The sequence below is a fragment of the Protopterus annectens genome, chromosome 13.part0, assembly GCF_019279795.1.
Source record: "Protopterus annectens isolate FY-2018-M chromosome 13.part0, PAN1.0, whole genome shotgun sequence".
In the NCBI taxonomy this organism is placed as follows: domain Eukaryota; kingdom Metazoa; phylum Chordata; order Ceratodontiformes; family Protopteridae; genus Protopterus; species Protopterus annectens.
The window spans coordinates 610,731,098-610,756,364 of NC_056747.1; the positions used below are offsets into that span (position 1 = coordinate 610,731,098).

The window sequence follows — 25,267 nt, forward strand, 5'->3', positions numbered from 1 at the left end:
GATTGGGTCTGAGAGGCTTGGATTGATTTAGTTTCCTTTGGAACCATCCATGTCCCTTGTTACCTTGGCCTTTGTAGGATCAATCTAGGCTTCTGTTCCAGAGGCTGCCTCCTCAGTGCGGGGTGTGACCCCAGTTCCGAAGGACTCCATTATGGTTCCAGGCTCCCATCCCTCTATGGGGGGGGCAGCCTTTAGGATAATGGCAAAGGCATTGCCATTGGAGATCGTCAGTCTTTGCTATTCCTGTCGGGACAGATTTCTGCTTCCTCTCCGCCTGAGCTACCATCGGTCTCATCCCCGGGACAGAGGGCACAGACGTCCCAGGTGACTCCCACTTTAGTGGTCTCCTCTTCGGACACTTCCCTGGATCATCCTCCTGAGGAAGTCTTTGCAAAGAAGTGCAAGAAGGAATCACCTGGACTCCCCAGAAGAGTCCTTCCCTGAAGATACTGATTTTGATGAGGGAGAAGATTCCCCCAGGTCACCTCCTGATGATGTTTCCTTCAGGGATATCATAGAAATCCTGAAACAGAGGGGGGGGGGTGCTGGTCTTTTATTCAACCTTCCTTGGAGGAATCAGTATACCTGAAGGCTTTTCCTGCCCAGCCCTCTACTTTATGGATCTCTCCACCCATTGACTATCTTATGAAATTGATTGCTCAGCGGGCGTGGAAGATGCCAGACTCCATAGAGCCAATCCCCAAGAGACCTGGCCCCTAAGGATGAGCCACATTGGTCTAAAGGGATTCCTGTTGATGCCATAGTGATGGCGGCTGCCACCAAAAAAGAACTCGCCAAAGAGAGTCCGACTATCCATCCTCCTAACAAGGAGTCTGTGATGATGGATAGATTTGGGAAGCATGTTTGTGCTTCAATGACCTTCGCTGTAAGGTCCTTGAATTATGTGGTGCAGTTTACCAGATGAGAGATTTGATTAAAGAGCTTTCAAATACTCTCTCAGGAACAGTGGTTGAAGGGGTCCATGACAAAGTTTCCTCTCAGCTTGCAACCCTTGATGCTATCTCCAATTCATCCATGAGGCTTATTGCCCATGCATTTGAAGGGATGACTAGAGCAGCAGGTTCAGGCATAGCCATTAGAAGGCATTTATGGATGCGCTTGTGTGACTTTGAGGAGCCATTTAAAGCGTCATTTGTCAATGCTTCTTTTAACAGATCTACCCTTTTTAGCCCCAAAGTAAAAGACACCCTGGCCAGATGTATGAAAGATGGCAAGACCCTATCTGCCATAAGTATACGCTTCTCCACTCCTCAGAGAACTTATTCTAGGAACCAAAGAAGTGAGAGACTATGGTTTAAAAAATCCAAAGGGCCTTTCCAAGACTCACGAGGCAAAGACTTCCCCCACAGCAGAGGGAGAAGCAATGGAAGATGCCATCCTAGGGGCAGAAATTTACCACAAAATCAGAGGTCAAGAAAATCCTTCTCTGGAACTTCCTATCAGCATCCCTGAATTGGGGGCCTGATTGCCTTCCTATGGAGGCAGTCGGGGGCAGTTATCCCTGCATCAGCCTTGCCTGGCAATTGATAACTTCAGACAAATGGATGCAGGGAATAATATCCAGAGGTTACAAAATTCCAGTTATGAGTACAACACCCCAAAAAAGACTCCCAGAAGTTCCACTCAATCAAAGGGAAGCAGCAGTCTTAGAAATTCAAAAACTGCTCGACAAAAGAGTCATCCAGTCTCACCAGACCAAACCGGATCCAGGATTTACTCAAGATTCTTTAGTGCCCAAAAAAGCAGGTGACAGGAGACCCATTCTGGTTCTCAGACAGTTCAACAAGGCAGTCTACCAAACCAAATTCCAGATTGTTTCGGTTCAGTCGATACTTCCTTTCTTGGAAAAAGACAACTGGATGTGCTTTATAGACCTCCAAGACGCTTATTACCACATAAAAATGGAAAAAAGCTCCACGGTTCTATGCTTCCAGCTAGGTACCATTCATTTTCAGTTCAGAGCATTGCCCTTTGGCTTCACCACAGCCCCCAGGGTGTTCACCAAATGCATGGCAGTGGTTGCAGCTCACCTCAGACTGCAAAGTTTTCGTGTCTTTCCATATCTCGATGACTGTCTCCTTACTGCTACCACCAGGTGTCTGTTAGAACAAGCAAGATACTACACCATAAATCTTTGTATATCTCTTGGCATAACAATAAACTGTGAAAAGTCCACCCTTCAGCCATCTCAGCAACTGGATTTCATTGGAGCTCTTTTATATTTTCAGGTATTGCGTCTCTCCCTCCAGAGAGACTTCAACGCATCAGATTCCAAGTCAGACAAATTCTTCAGAACAACAGGGTGCCAGCGAAACTTGTTCTTCAAACATTCGGCTCCAAGACTGCATCAATCACACTAGTTCCCTTGGCAAGGTTTCATATGCGAATCCTACAGTGGTCACTAGCTTTGCAATGGTTTCTAATACATCAACCAATGTCTCACCAAATTTTGATCAACCATTGCAAACAGGATCTCAAATGGTGGCTACACTCTGACTATATTCTCTCATGTTGGCCATTTACTCTACTCTTCCCTAGCCCCAAGCCATAGTGACCACGGATGCTACCCAGATAGGGTAGGGGGGCATTATCTGGGTAGGACAGTTCAAGGCACATGAGCACATGGTCCCAATTGGAGGGTAACTTGCACATTAATGTTCTGGAAATGAGGGTAATGCCGTTAGCGTTGCAAGCATTCTAAGATGCCCTTCCTTTCAGGACAGTAGCGATTCAGGAAGACAACATGTCAGTAGTCTGGCATATAAACAAACAAGGGGCAAACAAATCTTACCCACTCTGTTGAGAAGCACTCAGAGTTTGGCAATGGACAAGTTCTTCCAACTGCTTTCTGATGGCAACGCACATTCCAGGAAGTTCCAATGTGATAGCAGACAAGTTGAGCAGAATGATTCTTTTGCCTCACGAGTGGTCTTTCAATCCTCTATTGGTGAATAAGATTTTTCACCATTGGGGCCAACCTTGCTGTGACCTATTTGCCTTTCCCATGAACAACAAGTACAGAAGTTACTTAGCCCTAATCCCCCCCTTCCTGGGGAGTCAGCCTGGGATGCTCTTCTCCATGATTGGCCTTCCGGTCTGCTATACTCCCCCCCCCCAACTCCTCTCATATCGTAATTCCTGAAGAAAGGCAAAAGGACTAAGAATACAATAGTCCTCATTGCTCCCTTTTGGCCTCGACAAGTTTGGTTTCCCTTCCTTTGGCCTCATCTAATATGGAAACCATGGATTTTGGACCCAGCTCCAGATCTCCTAACTTACCCAGAGGGCGTGGGTCATCCAAATGTCCAACATCTCAAGCTCACTGCATGGTTTTTCCAATTCCCATGATCACCAGGCATCCTTTACTCTCCAGTCCAATGAATTATTAGTGGTCATCACAAACCTTCAACCAGAAAACTGTGCCAAAGCATATGGGAGAAATTTGCTAGATGGGCCTTGAGCAAAGGACTAGACAATTATACCAGCCCCATTTATGAAGTTCTAGATTTTCTAACTACACTGTTCCAGTCTGGTTCTTCTGCATCAACGATTAAAGTCCATCTAGCGTCAGTTTCAAATTTTCATTCAGACTTGAATGGTTCTTCTCTAATCTCTCACAAGCTTTGTAAAACTTTCTTAAAAGGACTCATGATACTTAAACCTCCATTTAAAGAATCCGCTCCCCCTTGGGATCTCACTGTTGTTCTTCAGACCCCTTACTAAGACTCCCTTTGAACCATCAGCATCCTTTGACTTGAAATATTTGTCCTGGGAGACTTTACTCCTGGTCACTATTATTTCCACAAGAAGAGTATCTGAGCTCCAGGCTCCATCCTGCAAACCACCCTACTTGATTTCATAAAGATAGAGTTGCACTTAGAACAGATTCATTGTTTTTACCAAAGGTAGTATCCAAAACCAACGTTAATCATTTTCTAGACGTGCACAGACAACAAAATTTTTACCTTCACGGGGCAAAAGTTTTTAGAAAATCTGATCAGCTATTTGTAGCATTCTCTTCCCTCTATTTGGGTAATCCAGTTGCTAAGGTTACCTTAGCTAAGTGGCTGAGAGACTGCATCACATTTATTTATCACTCTAAAGGTCTCCAACTTCTTAAACCAGTTCAAGCCCATTAAACAAGAGCTGTGGCAACATCAGTAGTTTTTCATGCCAGAACTTCTTTAGAGGTAACATGGTCTTCTCATCATACCTTTATCACTCATTGCAAACTAGATCAGGTCTCGAGGGGTCAAACAACCTTTGGCTCTATGGTGCTTAGGAATATTCTTCCGTGAGACCTCCCAAGGCTAAAGTAGCTAGGGATTCTGTCTCACTGTCAAGGATTGGGTGAAGATTGACAACATCAAATAAAGAAGTTATGTCTTACCACAACGTTCTATCTGTGTTGTCAATCTTCACCAATCCTTGACATACCCACCCTCCTTCCCCCATCTTAAGTATCTTAGCAGGCTAAATTATTCCTTAGCTGGTTTCCTTTTAAGGACTCCTATATGGCCTCAGTCAATATATTTAGATTACCACATTTTTTTCTACTTTTCTATCTAATTTCTTGAGCAAACTTGATCGGAGGTAACTTTAGAGAGGAGCATTATAGGTAGTGTCTGGCTTGAGAGTTTGGATAGCGCGAGCTGGAAGACATGACCGAGTCAGTTCTTAGGTTCAGAACCAAACTCACTCTCCAGGAATGGTTAAGATTGACAACACAGATGGAACATTTTGGCAAGACATAACTTCTTTTTTCTAGTTGCCTGAGAGTTGCTATTAAAAATAGGCCTGGCTAATACTGTACCCTATGCTATTTGTTTGATTTGAATTGTTCTCAGGTTGGGGAGAGTGGGGAGAGAGGGGAATTTATTCCTGTCTTCCTTTTTAAAACTTTAAAAACATATGGTATGTTTCTGTGGGGGATTAGACAGTGCAACACACAAAACTTGTGCTATATTTTTTTTATTTTTTTTTTGGCTGGTTGCTTGAGTTCCAGTTAACTGAGAGATGTAATGGGATCCTATCTCGCCTACATTCATAACAGATGGGTTCGGAGCCGATCCATCGGCTCCGACTCGGCAACTAATACACTAGCACGAAGTCTCTCATTGGCTGGGCTACTCCCTATCCCAGGATGCACTACACCTGCTTCCCCAGATCTCGTTTGCCGCTTAACAAGCTGGACGTGGTCTCGACTTGGCTGGAGCTAAGTGGTTCTTTTTACCTTACTGGTCCTTGACCTAGGGAATTTTTGTCTATATTAACCAAACAGCTGTTTTAACAGCTATTTCTTACTATTTCTTACTATTTTTTATTTTTTTTGAGTGCTTGAGTGTTTCCAAAAAATTTAATTTATTCAGTCGGGTAAGGCCCGTTTAAGTTAGAGGGCCTTTGCCCTACCTTTGAGTGCTATTAGGTTTAATTAACTTTTGGTTAGTTGTTTTTCGGGCAAAGCCCGTTTAAATTAGAGGGCTTTGGGCCGTTTAACTTGTTTCTAATTGTTGTGAGGTAAACTTTCACCAGTACTCGCGCCAGTGTGTCTCAAGGCTTTTCAGTTGGCAATTTGTGTATAGTGCTATACTTGTTGTGGTAGAGTAAGATTTCCATAGAGTTTTTACTTGTTGTGGCCTGTATCATGTCTAACTAACAAAAGTCAGGTTTTAAAAATGCACTAGGTGCAATTATAAAATGTCCATTACAGACAGTCATTCAGTCTGTGTTTATTGTTTGGGGCCGAAACATCTGCAAGAGACTTGTAGCGCCTGTCATGCGTTCTCCTCTAGAGTTCTTCAAGAACGCAAGAACAAGTTAATATTGAAAGGGCTTATCAAACCTTCTTTGAGGAAGCCTTAGATCTACCTGTTGCTTCCAAAGAAAAGATCGTCGACTCCGACAAGTCCGTCGGAGCCGACTTCTAAAAAGACAAAATTGACCTCTTCTTCCTCGGCTCCACTGACTTCGGGGCCGAGGGTCGAAGGGTCTGCCTCGATACCTCCTACCTCGGCTCCATTGCCTTCGGAGCCGCAAGTTGGAGTATCGAGAGGTGAATCACCTCCATCGGTTCCAATGGCTTCGGAGCCGGTGGAAGTGTGCAGCTCAGACTCTTCCCCCTCGGCTCCGAAGAAGGCTCCTTCGGTGCCGATGGTGGTCCATGCTGTGGTGGAGTCGGCGCCGATAGCATTGGAGCCGGTCCCCTTCTCTCTCGGAGCCGAGAGGAAAGTCTTCTCAATTGTCTACCTCCTCTAAATCATCGAGACTTTCAGATTCGGACCTGGATAGGGTTTTACAGAGGCTATTCCAATCTCTAGTGTTTACTAAATTGGTCTCGGCTCCAGCACAGTTTGCTTCAGAGCCGATCCCTCCTCCAACACATTTGATTCCTCCTCCAACCTCTTCGGAGCCGTTGGAGCCGGTGGTGGTGGAGCAAAGTGGAGCCATACGGTCGGAGCAGAGACCCCTTACAGGCCTCTCGGTCCCGACTGTGCTTCCTACCCTGTCCTCCGGTTCAGGGTTTGGCACTGCGACCTCTTCAGCCGGAGCCGAAGGGAACACTTTGGGTTTGGGTGCTTCGGTACCTAGTCTTCCTCTTGGAGCATCGGCTGCTGGAATTCCTGGTGCCATCGTGGCCTCTAGACCAGTGACCTCCTTGGATTCTGGAGGTCCGGCCTTTGAGGCCATGAGGAGCGCGCTAGCCATGTCTTTGCCGGTTCAGCAAGATTCTACCTCACCGTCCCTAGATTTGGAGACTGGTGCCTCTGTTGTGTTGCAGCTCCCTGGCAGCGGGGCCCCAGGGCCTGAGGATACCCCCATCGGCGGTTCCTTCTTCCGGTGGTCCGTCCGAATCTGCTTCCGACGAACCCCAAGGAAGAAATTGTGTAAGAGGAAGCACGAGACTCCCAAGATGAGTCTGTTACATCGGATACTGACCTCGATGACGCAGAAGGGTCTCCCAAATCATCTTCGGATGATATCTCCTTCTCAGACATCTTGGAGATTCTGAGACAGAGAGGTGACTGGCAAGCCAAAACCCCTTCAGCTGAGGAGTCAGTCTTCCTCAAGGCCTTTGGGGCCCAGCCTTCCGCCTCCTGGGTGTCTCCGCCCTTCGATGAACTCCTTGATTTGGTTTCTCAAAGGGCGTGGGAACACCCTGATTCTGTGGAACCGGTGCCTGCGAGGCCCAATAAATTTTTGTCAGCCCCCAGAAGGAGTTTCTCACAAAGGGTGTGCCTGTAGATGCTTTGGTGGTGGCTTCTGCCACACAGCAGGACGTGGCAGAGGCTTCGACGGCTGTTCATCCTCCTAATAAGGATTCTAGGAGCATGGATAGGTACGGGAGCGCACCCTGTCTTCAGCGGCCTTTGCCTTACGGTCGCTGAACTACTTATGTCATTTTACGAGGCTCCAAAGGGATCTTCTCAAAGAGCTAAATGACTCTCTTGTTGGTAACCTACCTGAGGCGCTGGCCCCGACTGTTGGCGCACAGATGACTACCCTCCTTTCTATTGTTAACTCGCCCATGAGGCTCATTTCATATGCGGCCGAAGGGGCGAGTAGAGCAGCGGGAACAGGCGTTGCCCTCAGGAGACAAGCCTGGTTACGCTTGTGTTCGCTCGCGGAGGCCTTCAAGTCTTCCTTCACGACGCCCCTTTGATGGGTCATCTTTGTTTGGACCCAAGGTGAAGGACACACTAACTCGGTGCGAGCAGGAGGGCAAGACTTTGACTGCCGTTGGGGCCCGATTTTCCGCTCCTTCCAGGCCTTACCCCAAGGCTCGGAGAGGAGGGAAAATGTGGTTTAGAAAATCTCAGAAGTCTTTCCCTACTCCACCCAGTGATTCCTCCAGAGGCAGGGGATTTTGGAAGACGCCGCCCCAGAGGTGGCAGAGGCCCCGTAACTCTGGAGACCGCGATTCCTTTCGTGGTTCTTCATACAACCAGCGCCCTGAGTTGTTGCCCGACTGTGCAACTCCGAGCCAGTCGGGTCGCGGCGCACCCACAAGCTTGGGAATCCATAACAAGCGATCAGTGGGGGGTTCGCATTATTACCGGAGGTTATATCATCCCCTTCAACAAACCCCCTTTTTAAGGGAAATCCCGGACGTACCACCCAGCCGGGGGGATCAGGCAGAATAAGAGGTTTCAAAGCTGCAAAAAAAAGGACCCATCCAGCCTGTCCCCATCGACCAGATCGGATCAGGAACTTACTCAAGATTATTTTTGGTACCAAAAAAGACAGGGGACTTCAGGCCCATTTTGGACCTCAGTTCATTGAATCGCTTCAGAAAGAAGTCCAAATTCAATGGTCACTCTTCAATCTATTCTTCCTTTGCTGGAAAAGATGCATGGATGTGCTCCATAGATCTCCAGGACGCTTACTATCACATTCCCATAGCTCAAGAGTCCAGGAGACATTTACGCTTCCGCCTCGGAGTCAGTCATTTCCAATTCCGAGCACTGCCCTTTGGTCTCACCACAGCCCCCAGGGTGTTCACCAAGTGTCTGGCAGTGGTAACTGCTCACCTGAGAAGTCTGGGATTCCAGGTGTTTCCTTATCTAGATGACTGGCTCCTTACTGCCACCTCCGAGCATCTACTACTCCAAGCGGCCAGAGCCACGTTCACCTTGGGCCGTTTCTTAGGGATCACGTTCAATTTGCAAAAATCTGTACTACAGCCATCTCAGCGTATTACTTTCATAGGCGCAGACTTAGACACAAAAGAATGCGCCTTTTACCGGCAGCAAGAATTCAGGTCCTACAAGATCAAGTCAAATCCTGTCTTCCCCTACTAAGAGCCCCGCCCATCGGATCCTACAACTGTTGGGCTCGATGGCGTCAACCATACTTTTAGTACCCTTGGCCAGACTTCACATGCGAATTTTACAATGGCTACTGTCGGTTCAATGGTCTTATCAGGAACTTCCTTGAACCACTTAATCATAATCACGGAAAGTTGCCGCCGAGATCTGCATTGGTGGCTTCTCCAATCAAATCTCGACCAGGGCGACCCTTTATACCTCAACGTCCCGTTGCCACTGTGACTACGGACGCCTCCCAGGTAGGGTGGGGGTCATTACCTGGACAGGTCGGTCCAAGGCACATGGCAGATCCAGGAAACGCATTTGCATATCAATGTCCTGGAGATGAGAGCGGTACTATTGGTACTCCAAGCTCTCCATCACGCCTCCCACAGGGCCCGACATTATCCTATCCGACAACATGTCGGTGGTGTGGTACATAAACAAGCAAGGTGGAACCAGGTCTTACCCACTATGCAGAGAAACCATGAGACTTTGGCACTGGGCGGTAGCTACCAACCGCTTTCTAATGGCAACGCACATACCGGGGAAGTCCAATGTGATTGCGGACAGATTAAGCAGGACCATTCTTTTACCCCACGAGTGGTCCCTCAACCAGGGTATAGCTGCGAAAATCTTCGACAGATGGGGTCTTCCTTGCTGCGACCTGTTTGCCAGCCCTCACAATGCGAAATGCAGAGAGTTCTTCACACTGTTCCCTTCTCAGGGATGCTCTGACTCACATTTGGCCCCCCGGTCTTCTCTACGCCTTCCCTCCGTTCCCCCTCCTACCGAGGGTGATACAGAAGGCCATTTACATGGAGAGCGAGATGATTTTGATTGCCCCGCACTGGCCTCGTCAAGTTTGGTTTCCTTTCCTACAGAGGCATGCGATAGAAGGTCCATGGTTTCTGGATCCGGTGCCAGACCTGTTGACTCATCAGTCAGGACGGCTTCATCCAGGTCCCTGAAGTTGGCAGCATGGTTACTCCACTTCCATCCTTAGTCCGAGACAATGCTCTTTCGCCGGATGTGGTCCACATACTGTCTTCTTCTCATAAACCTTCCACCATCAAACTTTATTCCAGTAAATGGAAAAGGTTTGCCTTCTGGGCTCAAGAACGGGGTCTCTCACTGCACCAGTATCGGAGGTTCTGAATTTTCTGGCCTCCCTTTTTCAGTCGGGCTCTTCAGTTTCTACCATTAAGGTTCAGCTAGCGGCGATCTCTAATTTTCATGCTTCATTTGAACCTTCATTGATGTCTCACAAACTTTGTAAGGCTTTCCTTAAAGGGGCTTGGCTCCTTAGGCCTCCTTTATCTCATCCTGTCCCCCCTTGGGATTTGAATATGGTTCTTGCTGCCCTAACTGCCCGTCCTTTCGAACCAGCTGCTACCTGTGATTTAAAATTTCTGTCTTGGAAAACGGCCTTTTTAGTAGCCATAACGCCTGCCAGGCGAGTTTCAGAACTTCAAGCTCTTTGTTCTGATCCTCCCTATTTGATTTTTCACAAGCATAGAGTTTCATTGAAATTAAACCCTGCATTTATACCAAAAGTGGCCTCCTCTTTCTGTATTCAACAAACTATAGAACTCCCTGTCTTTTTTCCAGAATTCTCTAATAACGCAGAATATACTTTGCATCAATTGACGTACATAGACAATCATGCTTTTATTTGAATAGAACCGCTCAAACGCTGAAATCAAATCAATTGTTTGTTTCCTTTGCAGTGGACAAATTGGGTCAACCAGTAACAAAACCTCCATATCTAAATGGATTAAAGATTGTATCATTTTTATTTATTCACAGGCTAACAAAGACCTTCCCTTTCCAGTCAAGGCTCATTCTACCAGGGCAATGGCTACTTCGTAGCTTTTCACTCCAAGTTATCAATAGATGATATTTGTGCTGCGGCAACCTGGACTTCTCCGCACACTTTCATTTCTCATTACAAATTGGATGTGGTTTCTCGAGGCAGAGCTTCCTTTGGTTCCACAGTTCTCAGGAGTGTTTTCCAATGAGCCACCCGGGATGTAGGTGCTAGGACGCTGTCCCATCTGTTATGAATGTAGGCTAGATAGGATCCCATTACATCTTTTAGTTATGTACTTACCATAACTTCGGATGTATGGGATCCATCTCGCCACATTCATAAGTACCCACCCTCCTTCCCCTTCCATTCGGATTTAGAGGAGCTGTAGTCCCTTTTTTCTTGGCGATCTTTCTTGAAGAACTTTAGTTGGTTATAGTGACTACTAGTTTTTCTGTGTTTGCATGGATGTATGAAAGCGAACAAACAAGATCTGGGGAAGCAGGTGTAGTGCATCCTGGGATAGGGAGTAGCCCAGCCAATGAGAGACTCCGTGCTAGTGTATTAGTTGCAGAGTCGGAGCCGATGGATCGGCTCCGAACCCATCTGTTATGAATGTAGGCGAGATGGATCCCATACATCCGAAGTTATGGTAAGTACATAACTAAAAGTTTACTGTAATTGGATTTCTTGGATCTGTTCCCTACAAGGCATTTCTCTACTAAGACTGCCTAAAGCCCACTCAATTAGATTCATGGCCACTTCATCAGCTTTTTGGTCGAGAGCTTCTATTGATGATATTTGCACAGCAGCCACATGGTCCAGTGCTCATACATGTGTTCATTACAAATTGTACCAGATCTCCAGAAGCAGAGAGCTGCCTTTGGTTCAGCAGTTCTCCGGAATATCCTACCATGAGGGCCACCAAAAATTCACGTAGCTGGGGACTCTGTTCCATTCGTTGAAGAATGAAAAGGACAACAACAGATTTAAAAGTTATGTACTCACCATAACTAGGCATCTGTGTTGTCCATTTTCATTCTTCCTCAACTTCCCCCTTCTGTAATCTTCTGGAGGGACCTGTTGGATTTCTTATTGGAACTTGTTGTTCTGGGTTTGAGCCCTATTCTTTGAACTATCTCTTTCTTTAACTAATGAGGATCTTATGACGACAAATTTGATCTGAGGTATTGAGTGTGGACTGTGGCATTATGGGTAATAAGTGAGGAGCTTGAGAGTTGGATCCAAAGTCTGAAGTATGCGGCCATGTTGGATCCAAGGATTGGATCTGTAACCCGTTTGTTGAGGAAGAATGAAAATGGACAATACAGATGTCTAGTTATGGTGAGTACATAACTTTTAACTTTTAGATATATTGATGTTTCCCTTCTAGACCTAGCTCCCTTTTCTCCATTTTCTTCCTCTCCCCTTTAGAGTAATGTTGGTACCACTGTTGATGTTTTCCTTCCTGGGTCTTTAGGAATTTCTTGGTACCATTGTTGGCATTTTGCCTGTTTTGTTCTATAGCTTTCTCTTTGTTTTTGCTTTTCTTTCAAGGTTGTTTCAGACTTTCTTGTAGAATGTCAGACAAGCCTATGATTTTTAAGAAATGTTTCTCACGTAGGCACAAAATACTCAACCCGGGATGCCCACTCTGAGTGCATCTCCTGTCTTTGGGCTTCTCATTTTGAGGTTGAGTGTGCGATTTGTTCCAGCTTCAATCACAGGACCTTGGTTGAATGCAGGAACAAGCTAATTCTCAAGGGATTACTACTTTGTTCTTCCTCATTATCTGGAACTTCCTCCTCCGCTACAAAACAAGCAGAAGATCTGAAGGGGAAAAGGGGACAAGACTATGTAAAAATGACAAGAAAAATCTAAGGAGTCGAGGAAGTGCTCCCCTGACCACTCTTTTCCCTTGGCACTGAGTTCATCTTTGTCCCTGATGATATCCAAAGTTTTGGATACTGTGTTGGCTCCATGTAAAACTCCATCCCATAAGTGGCCCTTATTCTCTTTGGACCCAATTCCATCAAGACTTCTTTATCCTTTTCTGCACAAAACTCCACATAGTTTCTAGACCTGCATCTTCCTCATCATCCTTGAGCTCTACCAGGAGCCTGTCTGAAGCAGATGTAGAAAGCCTGATGAGAACATTTCTTAAGACTCAGATTCAGTTGGGAGTTCCTCTGTCTCCATCTTTGATTGGATCTGTGAACATTGGACCAGCCCAAACACCTTTAGGGATCTCAGAGGTTCAGGATCTGAGAACTTCAGGATTCTCTGGGCTAAATCCAAAGACCTGACCTTTGTCGACTTGATGTCTTCTCTGATCTAGCCAGTGCCAACCTTGTTAGAGCTGGACGAATCTCAGAATCATAGATTTGGCACTTAATCTGGAGGTTGGGATTCAACTCCAAGATTTTTGGAGCTGTTCCATCCCCTTGAAGCTTTGATGCTTGGTAGTTCTGCTCTGAACTCCGCATCAAGGCAGGGTCATGGGGAAGTCTTGGATTTCTCCAGGCAGGTGGCTTCAGCTCCTACTGGGGTAGTCCTGGCATCTCCATTGGTGTCTACATGTGAGGCAGTGGAGAGAGCTCTCTATATGACTGGAGACCGGACATCCTAATCATCCTTAGGTCCTCCCCCTCCACAGCATTCTGCATGGGTCTGGATTCAGCTCATTTGATCCCATCAGGGCAGTCAGTCTGTTTTAGACTTGAGATGGTCCTTTTACAGGACTACACACATACATACACACACACACACACACACACACACACACACACACACACACACACACACACTCACTCACTCACTCACTCACTCACTCACTCACTCGCTCGCTCGCTCGCTCACTCACTCACTCACTCACTCACTCACTCACTCACTCACTCTTCTGGGTCCTCCTCAGATCATCCCCACTTGGATGTTCCCCAGAAGTGTAAGTTAAAAAGGAGTCACACTGATTCATCATAGGAGTCTTTGACAGAATACACTGACTTTTATGAAGGGGAGGAATCCCCTGGTCTCCCCTTAAAGATGTCTCATTCAGAGAAATTCTTGAACTTCTGAGACAGAATAGAAGTTAGCCTTCTGATGCCCCTTCCCAGGAGGAGTCTGTGTTTCTTGAGGCTTTCAGAACTGCCTCAGCTGCATTCTGAGTTGTACCCCCAGTGGATGTAATGGAGGACCTCATTTCTTGTTGGGCTTGGACGGATCCAGATACAACAAAGCCCATTACTAAGAAACCAGAGAAATACTTGCAACTATGGACCATGCCCTTTGGAGGAGGGGTACCCCAGTTGATGCTATGATGGTTGCCACAGCCACCAAACAGGAACTTGCTGAGGAAAGTCCCTCCGTCAATCCACCTAACAGAGAGTCTAGGGCACTGGAAAGGTTTGGGAAGTGAAGTTTTCCTTCAGCTACCTTTGTTCTGCAGTCACCGAATTACCTGACACATTTCCCAAGGTTTCAGAGGGATTTGACGAAAGAGCTTATCAAATCCCTCTGAGGGTCCATGTCTGTGGCAGAAGACGGAGAATAGAAGGACCATCTGTTTGCAACTGGCCACCCTTCAGTTCCTGTTAAATGTCTTTATGTGCTTTATTTCACATGTTGCAGAAGGTGTTTCGAGAGCAGGAGCTTCAGGCTTTATTGTTAGAAGACATGTCTGGATGGGACATTGCTGAGCCCTACAAGATGTCTTTCATCTGTGTACCGTTTGGTGGATCTAACTTATTTGGACCCAAAGTTAAAGAGATGCTCTCCAGGAGTGAGCAGGATGGGAAAACCCTATCTGCCATAGGGATACATTTTTCTACCCCGCAGAGGACCTTATCCAGAAGCCAGAAGGGGTTGGTGGTGGAAAGATGCAGTTCCAGAAATCGCAGTGGTTCTCTCGGGACTCCTGTGGAGATATATGCTTCCATGGCAGAGGAGGGAACTCTTACGGTAGATGTCTCACAAGCAGCTGGGGAGGCCCACAAAACTAATGCTTCAGAGATCCCTTTACCGAGAAGCCTTTTCAGCACACCTGAACAGTTGCCTGACAGCTGAACTCTGGAGGCAGTCAGGGGTTGGGGGGATTGCTTATCTCTACCATCAGTTTCCTGTGCATCCATCATCAAAAATGTCTGAGTGCAGAGAATAATTACCAGAAGCTATTGCATTCCATTTTCCTTTCCCCCATCCATTCACCCACAAAAAACTCCTGACATAACACCCCATTAGAGGAAGGAAGCAGCCTCAGAGTTGGAAAAGTTGATAAGAAACAAGAGTCATTCAAGAGGTCCCAACAGACCAATGAGGATTCATAACTTATTCAAGATTCTTTTTGGTGCCAAAGAAGATGAGGGACCTTGAGCCCATATTGGACCTAAACCACTTAAACCAATTTGTCAAACACTCCCAAGTTCCATATGGTCACTGTTAAGTCCATTCTCCCTCGTTTGAGGAAGGACAGTGAGATGTGTTTGAGAGATCTCCCGGGTATGTACTATCATATATAAATAGGAAATCCAGGAGATACCTTTGCTTCCAGCTTTGAGCCAGTCACTTTCAATTCAGAGCCCTGCCCTTTGGTCTCAGCAGAGACCCTGGTTGTTTACCAGATAAAATAGCACTAGTTGCTGCAAATCTGAGTTTGCTGGGATTCCGGGTGTTTCCATATCTCAATGACTTGCTCCTCATGGTTCCCATTAGGCATCTACTGACACTTCGACCTGTTCCATTTATGTTTACACCTGGGAATCACACTCAACTATGACAAATCTCACCTCCTTCATTACCAAACCCTGGAGTTCACAAAGACTCATCTGGACACAGTCCCTCAAGTACCTCCACTTCCACTTTCCAGATTATCCAAATTACAGCTTCAAACAATAAGTCTGCTATCTTGTCAGTCACCACCAAGCAGTCTGATGCTTCAGCTTCTGGGGTCAGTGACAGCATTGATTACTTTTCTAGACTTAATGAGATTCTACATGAGAATTACAATGGATGCCAACAGTCCAGTGGTGTTTGATTCAACATCCCATGACATCTCCATTCGTATTACAAAGATCTGCTGACTGCATGTGTCCTGGTGGATTAACGCACCTGAGTTTTGCGAACCACTTCTTTTTCTCCCATTGCCCAAGGCCACTGTGACCATGAACTCTTCCCATTTGGGGTGCGTGGGGCATTAACTAGGATAGACCGATCAAGGCATGTTGTCCACTTAGAGGTCAACCTTCCCATCAACTTCCTACAGATAAGGGCAGTCAAAGCGTTGCATGCATTTCAAGATATCTTTCCTCAAGGGATGATTGCTATATAGATGGACAACACATCACTGGTCAAATAGGGAGGAATCCACACTTACCCCTTGTATCAGGAGGCAATGTGAGTATGGCAGTGGGCACTTTCTTCCTTCCACTTTCTTTTAGCAATGAACATTCTGGGGAAGCTCAACATTTTAGTGGACAGACTAAGCATATCTGTTTTTATGCCTGATGAGTGTTCTCGCAATCCTTCAGTGGCAGAACAGATTTTTCTCCAATGGGGTCAGCCATGCTGTGATCTGTCCACAATTCAAATGCAGTAGTTTATTGTCCTAATTCCTCAGGAGGGTGAGTCACTAAGAGATGCTCTGATCTACAATTGGCTCCTTAAACTCCTTTGTCTACCCTCCTGCACATCTCATGTCAAAGTTTTTGCAGAAAGCTCATCAATGGAAGAGCAAAGTAAACCTCAGTGCCCCTTTGACGTCCCTCCTCTGAGCCAGTGATCAGGGAGCCTCAGTCCTCACCACTGACACCAGTGATAAAGGATCACCATGAGAAAAATAGACACACACAGTATTTTCAGATGCAGCTCTCTGCACCAAGTACAGTTTCCCCTTAAGAACAAACAGGGAATACACACACCAGTCCTGGGGCTGGGCTTTCTCTCCAGGCCCCAAGTATGGCTTCCCACTAACTACAATAGAGCTGAATTCTTAGCTGGGTTTTCTAAGCCAAGTCCTCCCCCATCCTGTCTGTGAAATCAGTGCTCTCAGTGTCCCTGTTCAAAGTAGCTGTCACACAAACTGTCTTTGAGATTTGATTTTCACACACACACACACACACACACACACACACACACACACACACACACGCACACACCTGGGAAAGGCCCACACAGCTTACGTCTTCTGCCACCTCCACCCCGGCTATAAGGTAGATTTGCTGCCATCAGAACACCTGAACTACTTTAAGGCTCTTACCAGGGTACCCAATTACACTTCCTAAAATTAATACCTATAGAAATGGTGGTGTTTAAATAAGCAATGAGACTTTCAGGGGCTGTAGAGCCACAGTGCCATAAAATAAATGCAAGTATTCTCAAAGGTTAAATATTTTCTAAAAGACCAGCCACAATGAAAGGTTTAGATATATTTAATAATAAATAAAAAAAACATGAAAATACTGAATATGTATTTACAATAAACACGAGAGTTTCAATCACAGGAAATATAAAAAAAATCATAAATAGAAAGACTTGGACAGATACAGCAAAACAACATTTAGCTAATCTCACTATATTTTTTAAATTACTGAAGAATTACTTTTCCCCAATTACTTACTAAAGCAAGGCAAGATGAATATGGAGGAATGTCTTGTCAGGTCCAAAAACAGAATGCTCGCCTCACATCTCTCACTAGTATTTAAATACAATTTCAGTGACATCGCATCTGGTCACCTGACTCTGTGGTTCCCACACTACCATCTCAATAGAAACTGAGTTAGGCCCGACTACCAAAGAAATTTCTTTCCGGTTCCCAGGCTGATGGATACCCTGACTGACATCAGTACGTTCAGTTATAAAGGTAACCAGCCTGCATCATGATGCCAGCATTTTCTTTCCACAGAGCCCAAAGCTGTATTCAAGTACATCTGTCCGTCTGCACCAGAGAGTAGTGTCATCGGATAAGATAAGTACCCCATTGGAGAACTCTCTGTTGCCTTTGCTCATGTCGGATGAAGTAAACAACTGTCTTCGATGTGGAAAGCAGATCCCACACAGAGACTTTCACTCCTTTTGTTATTTGCCTGTGCCCAGATCATGATGTCACTGGTTGTCAGTTTTGTGTGTGTTTCAATGCTAAAACAATTAGGTGTAGGGCAGAATGTCTCGTTAAGTTCCTTAGCCAACAATCTTCTCATTCACCTTCCATGGCACCCGTCAATCATACCAAATCAGATCTACCCAAGTGAAAGTAAGAAAATAAACCAAAGCTTAGGTCGTCTGACCACAATCTGTGTATGTCTGCTTCTCTCTCCCAGCTTGTGATGGTTGAACAAGGTCAGGTGCTTTCACAGCCCCCTTCTTTTTCTGGTCCAGTGACTCAGGACTCTGTTGAGACCCTTTCAGAGTCCAACATGCCGTTGGATTTATCCACTGCTACACACGCCACTGACATTGGCTCGTCCATAAAGTCAAGGGCCACTTTGCAGGCCTTGGCTTCTGAGGAACATGTACCACCCGGAGGTTTTGCAACCAGGCCTCAGCTTATGCCAGCTCTGGCACATTTACTTCAGTCTTGGGAGGTAGGCATCAGGGCATCGGATGCCCTTAAGCCTAAGGGCTTAGCTACTCACAAGAAAGCCTTTATCCCTAGGCCTTCAGTCAGGCCCTCTGGCTCCATTTCTCAGTAGTCACAGCAATATTTAATCAGGTTAGTAGAGGACCTGCTGTCCATTGCTAGATCAAGGAAAGATCCAGGGATTAAATTTCCTAGGAAAAGAAAAAGAGATGATCCTCAAGTAATTTCCATGAATCCCATTCCTTCTGAGGAAGACTCTGAAATTGAGGACTCTGGGTCTGAAGAGAGCCCCTCCTTTAGCTCCTGTGAGGACTCCAACTCTGAGAAAATTCTTCCCTCACCTCCTGAGGGTTACACCTTTGGAGAGACCCTCCATGCTATGAGGCAACATTTTCAGTGAGAAGCTCAGAACAAACCACAGACAAAAAGAGGGTTAGGGAATTTCTGGACTTATCTGAGTAGAAGCTACTGGCTATTCACCCCATTCTGGAAGTGGTGGAAGATGTCTTGCAGGAATCTTCCTTTAAACCTGACTCCCTCCCACCTGCCCACGTAAGCCAGACAGGTTTTACAGGGTCCAGGATCCCCTTGAGTATCTTTACAGTAAGTCTACTATTGACCCTGAAGTTATCACTCTAGGACCAAAAGGAGCCAGAGCCAGTTCTTCTAGGAACCCACTTCCTACAGACAGAGAGTAGGGCCCTTGACAGGTTTCACAAAAGTTTATACATCCACCACCCTTGCCATGAAGGCCCTAAATTGTCAATTTTATATGATTAAGTACCAGCAGACTATACTAGAACAGCTTAAACAAAAGGTTTCCACCCTTGAAGACAAACACCTTGCAAAAGAATTGACTGACCTCTGTCATTCCAGTGCTCAGGTAGTTAAGCATTCCCTCCATTGTAGCTATGATGCCATGGTATCATCTTGCAGAGCAGCTACTACTGGATCTGTTATTAGGAGGCATGGTTAACTCTGAGAACAAACTCTTCCTGAACATGTCAAGCCTGTTGGATGCCACCCTTGACAAGGAGGTTGTATTCAGGCCCAAGGCAGAAGTAGTCCTTCAAAAGATGGAAAATAAGGCTAAATCAATGCAGACAGTAAAAGATTTCCTCCAGGTACAGCCACCCAAATTCAGCAGAAATGTTCCAGCCAAACACTTACATTTTCCACCCATACTAGGAGTAGGCAGAGGAAACTTCAAAGGGATAGGCCACTCAGACAGAGGCAACAGTCACAAAGGGGCAGGCAGTGAGCCTCAGAGGCACCAAAGCAAGAGAGTTCTAGACTCCAAGCACATCCAGAGTGCAACAGTGAATAACCCCCCCCAAAAAAGCTAGGAGGAAGACTCGCTCTTTTTAAATGTACTCAGACAGATGGATTCTAGACTTTTGAATTGTGTGTGTGTGTGTGTGTGTGTGTGTGTGTGTGTGTGTGTGTGTGTGTGTGTGTGTGTGTGTGTGTGTGTGTGTGTGTTGTACCTTTAAAAAGCATTTATAGGACAGCATGTGCATATAAATAGCAAGCACATGCTAGCTTCAGTGCCATTTTGAGAGTGCAGCCAGAGAGTGAGCATGTATGAGTGTAATAGGTAGTTTATTTATAAGTTTATCTAAGTTAAAGTTATTAAGCCTCAATCCTGATGTTTGTACATAATAAAGTTGCTTGAACAGAACCCACGAATGTTCGTCTGTTTTATCCTGACCAGATGAGCGACATGGTGCCAGAACTGGGATTCCAGAGACTGCATTCAAAGCTGCAAGGTGTAGAGTTAACAGTGAAGGTGAACTAAGTGAACTGAGTGCAAAAAAGGGCCAGAAATGAACCAAAGGTAATGAAAACTTGAACATTTTTTTATTAAAAAAAGATGAGAGGATTACAAGAGCACAGAATGCATTATTAAGCAAGCAAGAGGCACAAAAAGTTTAATTAAATGAAATATTTATAACGAAATACCTCAAAATTGCAAAATGAGCTTGTTTAAAGTAAAACGAGCATGTTTAGAGTAAAACAAACACAAGAAAAGTATAATGGGCAGGAGAAAAGAGATTAAATGAGCAAAACAAATATAATAAAGGACAAAAAGGGCACATTAATAATAAATAAGACAAGGTGACTTCATATTTTGGCAAACTACTGTGTTTTGGCATAAACTATAGTTTTGGATTGATTGAAGCTGTTTGGGGCATAACTAGAGTTATTAAAATATCTGAAAATGTGTAAAAGTGCTTGGTTTACTATCAAAATATTATGAGTACAGGTTAGACAAAAAACGGAAAGTTGAGCAACTTTCAGAAGATTCCTCTTTAGTCTATCCTGCACCAGTGCGAGTGTTCACTTTTGTGTGCGCCACAGTACAGTCACACACCTGTCATTGTCATTATGAATACAGATCATTGTACAGTGGGGATTGTGAAATTATACTTTTCCCCACTGTAGTGCGATCTCAGAGTTGGAGTATATTATTTACACCTACCCTGCATGGGGTGGGGGGGGGAGTGCAGGGGGGCTTGCTCCCTGCAAAAACGGGCATTTCTGTGATGTGCAGTATGTATGTACTGCTTGCAAGTTCAACTTCCAGTGGTGTTTAGTAAGCTACAGGGGAAGACATATGTCGAATAGTGTTGATTGTTCGAATTTGGCATTATATTCGACATAATGCCTGTATTCCTGTGCTGATTTTCGGAGACATGATTTGTGCAAATGACCGGATTTTATTTCGATGTTTGCGATTTTGATAGTAAACCTGTGTACTTATTACTGTGCGTTTATTCTGAGGAATTTGTGTGCAAAGTGCAACTATTTCATAAAGTACAGTCAGAATACAGCTATTTCGAAAACTTTCTTGTGGTGGGTATGTATATTCACAGAGTGCTGCCATTACAGAGCGTTTCTTGTACTGTAGAGAGTTATTTAGCCAAGTACAGTCATTTTGGGAAAGCATCAGTGTTCTCTGTACTCCTTATTCGCAAAGTGCAATTACTTTGAAATGTTTTTTTACTCTGAGCTTCTTCTGCCCAGTTCATTCGCTCAGTGCAGTTATTTTGAAATGTTTCTTAGACTGATAAGAGGTGATTTCTTACAGTACAGTGATTTTGTGCCCAGGTGACTTATTTCGCAAACTTCAGTTATTCAGAGGCTTGTTGTGCTATTGGGCATAGTTACAAGTACTGGCATATGTATAAGTGTGCATGTTTGTACAGTTACCAGTGGACTTGGATTACATAGTGTTTTACTGTAATTTGTTGGCATGGCAGATTAATTTCAAAAGCCATCACCACTCAAGCAACACATAGCCATTCTAAACCCACACCACCAACAGCCTCACATAGCAACAGTAAATACTCATATGCGGAGGCCCTTAACAGTAACCTGCCCAAACAACAAGGACCTCCGAAGCTCAAATGCAAACAAACACAAATCACAACCAAAGTGTCACATAGCTCACAACACCAGTGTGCCACCCAACAACAGCCCTAAGGCAAGACAACCTACCCAACGCTTTAGTCATAGGTGACTGTGTAGTCAGGCACACTGATGCCCCACTCACCAGGCTGAGCAAGGAGAAAATTACAGTCAGCTGCCTGTCTGGTGCCAGCATCTGCCACATAATACATGCACTCAAGTTTCTCTACAGCAAGTACAAATATGACTCTGTCATTGTCCATGTTGGAGTGAATGACTTGAGACGTACCTCCCTGGACTACATGAAAAGAGACATGGAAGAGTTCTTGGATCATATGGCCCAGGCAGGTATGACCCTAGCCCTGAGTAGCATCCTGCCTTCACCCAGAATGATATCACAGTGTAAGGACAAAATGATTGACTTCAACAATTGGCTAAGCTTCTGGTGTCATTCAAAGGGGATCCAGTATCTGTCTGCCTGGGATGACATGATCGACAGAGCCTGATGCTTTGCCAGAGATGGTCTGCACCTGTCGCCCCTGGGATTCAGGTTACTGGCTAAGGCTCTTGCCACCCCTATAGTGCCTTTTTTAGGCAAAGTTCAAAGGACAAAACCACCACCGTAACAGGTACAAGCATACAAAATCTGAAGGTAATGCTACTCAATGCTAAAAGTCTAAACCTCAAAATGCACTCTCTCAAGGCACTCCTAAAAATGGAGAACATTGACATCTGTGCAGTAACTGAGATGAGACCTGGTTCAAGGCTGCAGAGAGCACCCCTGCAATACCAGGCTACAACTCTTACGACATTTTTCGGCCACCAAACCAGGACCAAAACACTAAAGGTGGAGGAGTGTCCATATTCACCAAGGATATTCACACAACCAGGCTAGTTGCCCAACACAATGCATCTGAAATTCCCAAGGTGAAACTAACATTAGGGAAGACTGCATTCCAAATTGTAGCCTGCTACAGAATCCCCCACCATGGCCCAAGATTCTCACTACACCTTTCTAAATATACTGGAAAATATTAAGATTCAACCAAACACCCTAATACTGGGTGATTTCAACTACCCTGCCATTAACTGGGAAAATTACTCGTGTACCACCACCTTTTCCCAACGGTTCTTGGAATTCATAGATTCCAATGCCCTGGATCACCTAATCCATAGTCCCAACAGTGGCTCCAATATCCTAGACCTGGTCATTACCAACATGGGAAATAGATGCTCCACAGCTATGGTCACCCCCTTCGTTGGTCAGGTCTGACCATAAGCTAATCACCCTTAATATCCACATCCCTCCCTTACTCCCAGTAAGGAAACCTCCATAAAAAAACTTCTTCATAGGCCAACTTCATGCTACTCAAGTCAGAAGTGACAAACTTCAAGACACCCATGCAGATGGGAACTGAAAGTTTGACTGCAGAATCCTACACTAAGGCACTGTGCGAGCACATCCACTTGTGCATGAATCGTGCCATCCCAAATAGAGCCAAGATGCATTCCTCCAAAAAAAAAGAAGCCAATCTGGTGGTCCCCTGCCATAAACCAACTTTACAACAAAAGGAAGAATTTGTTGCAGAAACGAGGAAAATCCCAGGATGCAAAAACTCCCTTACCAGCCTCAGTAAGAAGCTGAGATCCCTCATAAAGTCCTCCAAAGCTAGTTATGAAAATAAAATTGCCAAAGATTCCAAAGATAACCACAAGGCATTCTGTAGCTATGTCAAGAATCTAACTAGCAATGCTCAGATCTGCTCTGAGCTACAACAGAATGGCATTAAATATACTGATTCCAAGGATTTTGCCATTATCCTGGCAGATCGATTCAGTACCAACTTCACCCCCCTCTCACCCCCTAAAGGGCCCATCTCAATATCGAAAGATTGCCAAATTCCAGTAATGGCCACACAGGTAAAAACTGCACTCTCCAAAGCTAAGAATACAGCATCTGTGGGACCAGTTGACATCCCGGCCTGTGTACTACATGAACTACAAAATGAACTGGCACCTCACTTGTGTCATGTTTAATCATAGCTTCACCTCAGGCTTCATGCCCACTGAGTGGCACACAGCTACAGATGTTCATCGTGTTACACTGCTGCAGTCATTACACTTGGGTTATCCTGCCATCAGGCGGTCCCGCAGTCGGCCCGAGTTCCAAAGTCTTGGTCCGGCGTCGGTTGCTGTCGCTTCTTCCCTGACGTCAGTGCGCCAGGGGTATACAAGATGCAGCCAACGCCATTTTCTCCAGTCTTTCTTGCCACGTGGTGCCCGATGCAAAAGCAGTTCGCAAGTGCCGATCGACTGACTCCTGAGATTTTCATTCCGAATCCAGAACTGAAGTCTTCTACAAAGCTAATCACCCCGATGTTCATTGTGCATACAGCTGCAGTCATAACAGATGGGTTCTCCTGCCGTCAGGCGGGTCATCGGTCGGCCGAATTCCAAAATCTAGGTCCGGCGTCGGTTGTCATCGCTTCTTCCCTGACGTCAGTGCGACAGGGGTATAAAAGAACCAGCCAACGCCATTTTCTTCAGTCTTTCTTGCCGCGCGGTGCCCGAAGCAGAAGCAGTTTGCAAGTGCCGGTCGGCCAGCTCCTGAAATTACGAAAATTTTGCAACCGAAGCCTTCTTGAAAGCTAAGTACCCCGTTGGGGAAACTTCTCTTGCCTCAGACCGATGTCAGGCAAAGTTAATAATTGTATTTCATGTGGGAAGCAAATACCGCATAAGGATTTCCATTCCCTCTGTATTCCTAGTTTAGGCCCAGACCACAACGTCTCGGTCTGTCGCTTTTGTGCTACATTCAACAAACGCACCATTAAGCGTTGGGCGGAGTTCGCCCAGCATTATTTTGGCAAAACATTTAACTATATTATGTCGTCGGATACTCCGACTCCAGTTTTGTCTAAAAAGTGCAAAGATAAGGACCGACACACGAGGTCCGCGGCCTCTACCGACACCACACCAAAGCCGACTACACATGGTCCGGTTCTCAGCGAGGCACCTATGCAGCCCCTGACTACCGACGACACTTCATTGGTGGTGTCTCCTGTGCCCGAGGTCGCAGGCTCCTCGGCCCACACCCCGACTACAGATACCGAAGCCACTCTTGGCGGTGAATCTCAAAATGTGGACGGGTCTACCTCCTCTCAAGATGTCTTCAGACCTTCCTCTTCTTTTTCCATCAAGGCTTTCACTAAGTCTAAAGCAGCCATGCATTCTAAGAGACAAGCTACACAGGGCCCATCTCCAGGCCCCATGCCTAAAAAACAGATGCTTAAAATGGGTGAGGATTTAATTACTCTTATCAGGGTTCTCAACCCCGGACAAAGGCCCAGAGTGGAGGAAGAATCCCCCTCCTCTGATCAGGGCTCCATTATATCAGAGCACTCTGATGAACAGGAACATTCTTACTCCCCTTTTGAAGACTCTGATGCAGAGGAGTCCATTCCCTCTGTATCCCCCCAGAGGATTACTCATTTGGGGAAACTTTGCATACCTTAAGGGAACACTTCCACTGGGAAGGCCAAGATTATTCAGATTCCAAGAAAAGGCTTAGGGAATTTCTCTTGCTACCTCAGCACAGGCCTCTGGCTATACCTCCTGTCTTGGACATACTAGATGATGTGTACTCGGAGG

At 45.6% G+C, this 25,267-nt stretch overlaps 1 protein-coding gene across 2 annotated transcripts in view; it reads left to right on the forward strand.

Annotated features, from left to right (window-relative positions):
- The window catches only part of TRIM37 (tripartite motif containing 37), a 2,575,817-nt gene that overhangs the window by 1,058,003 nt on the left and 1,492,547 nt on the right, over nucleotides 1-25,267 (forward strand). The window lies entirely within an intron of this gene.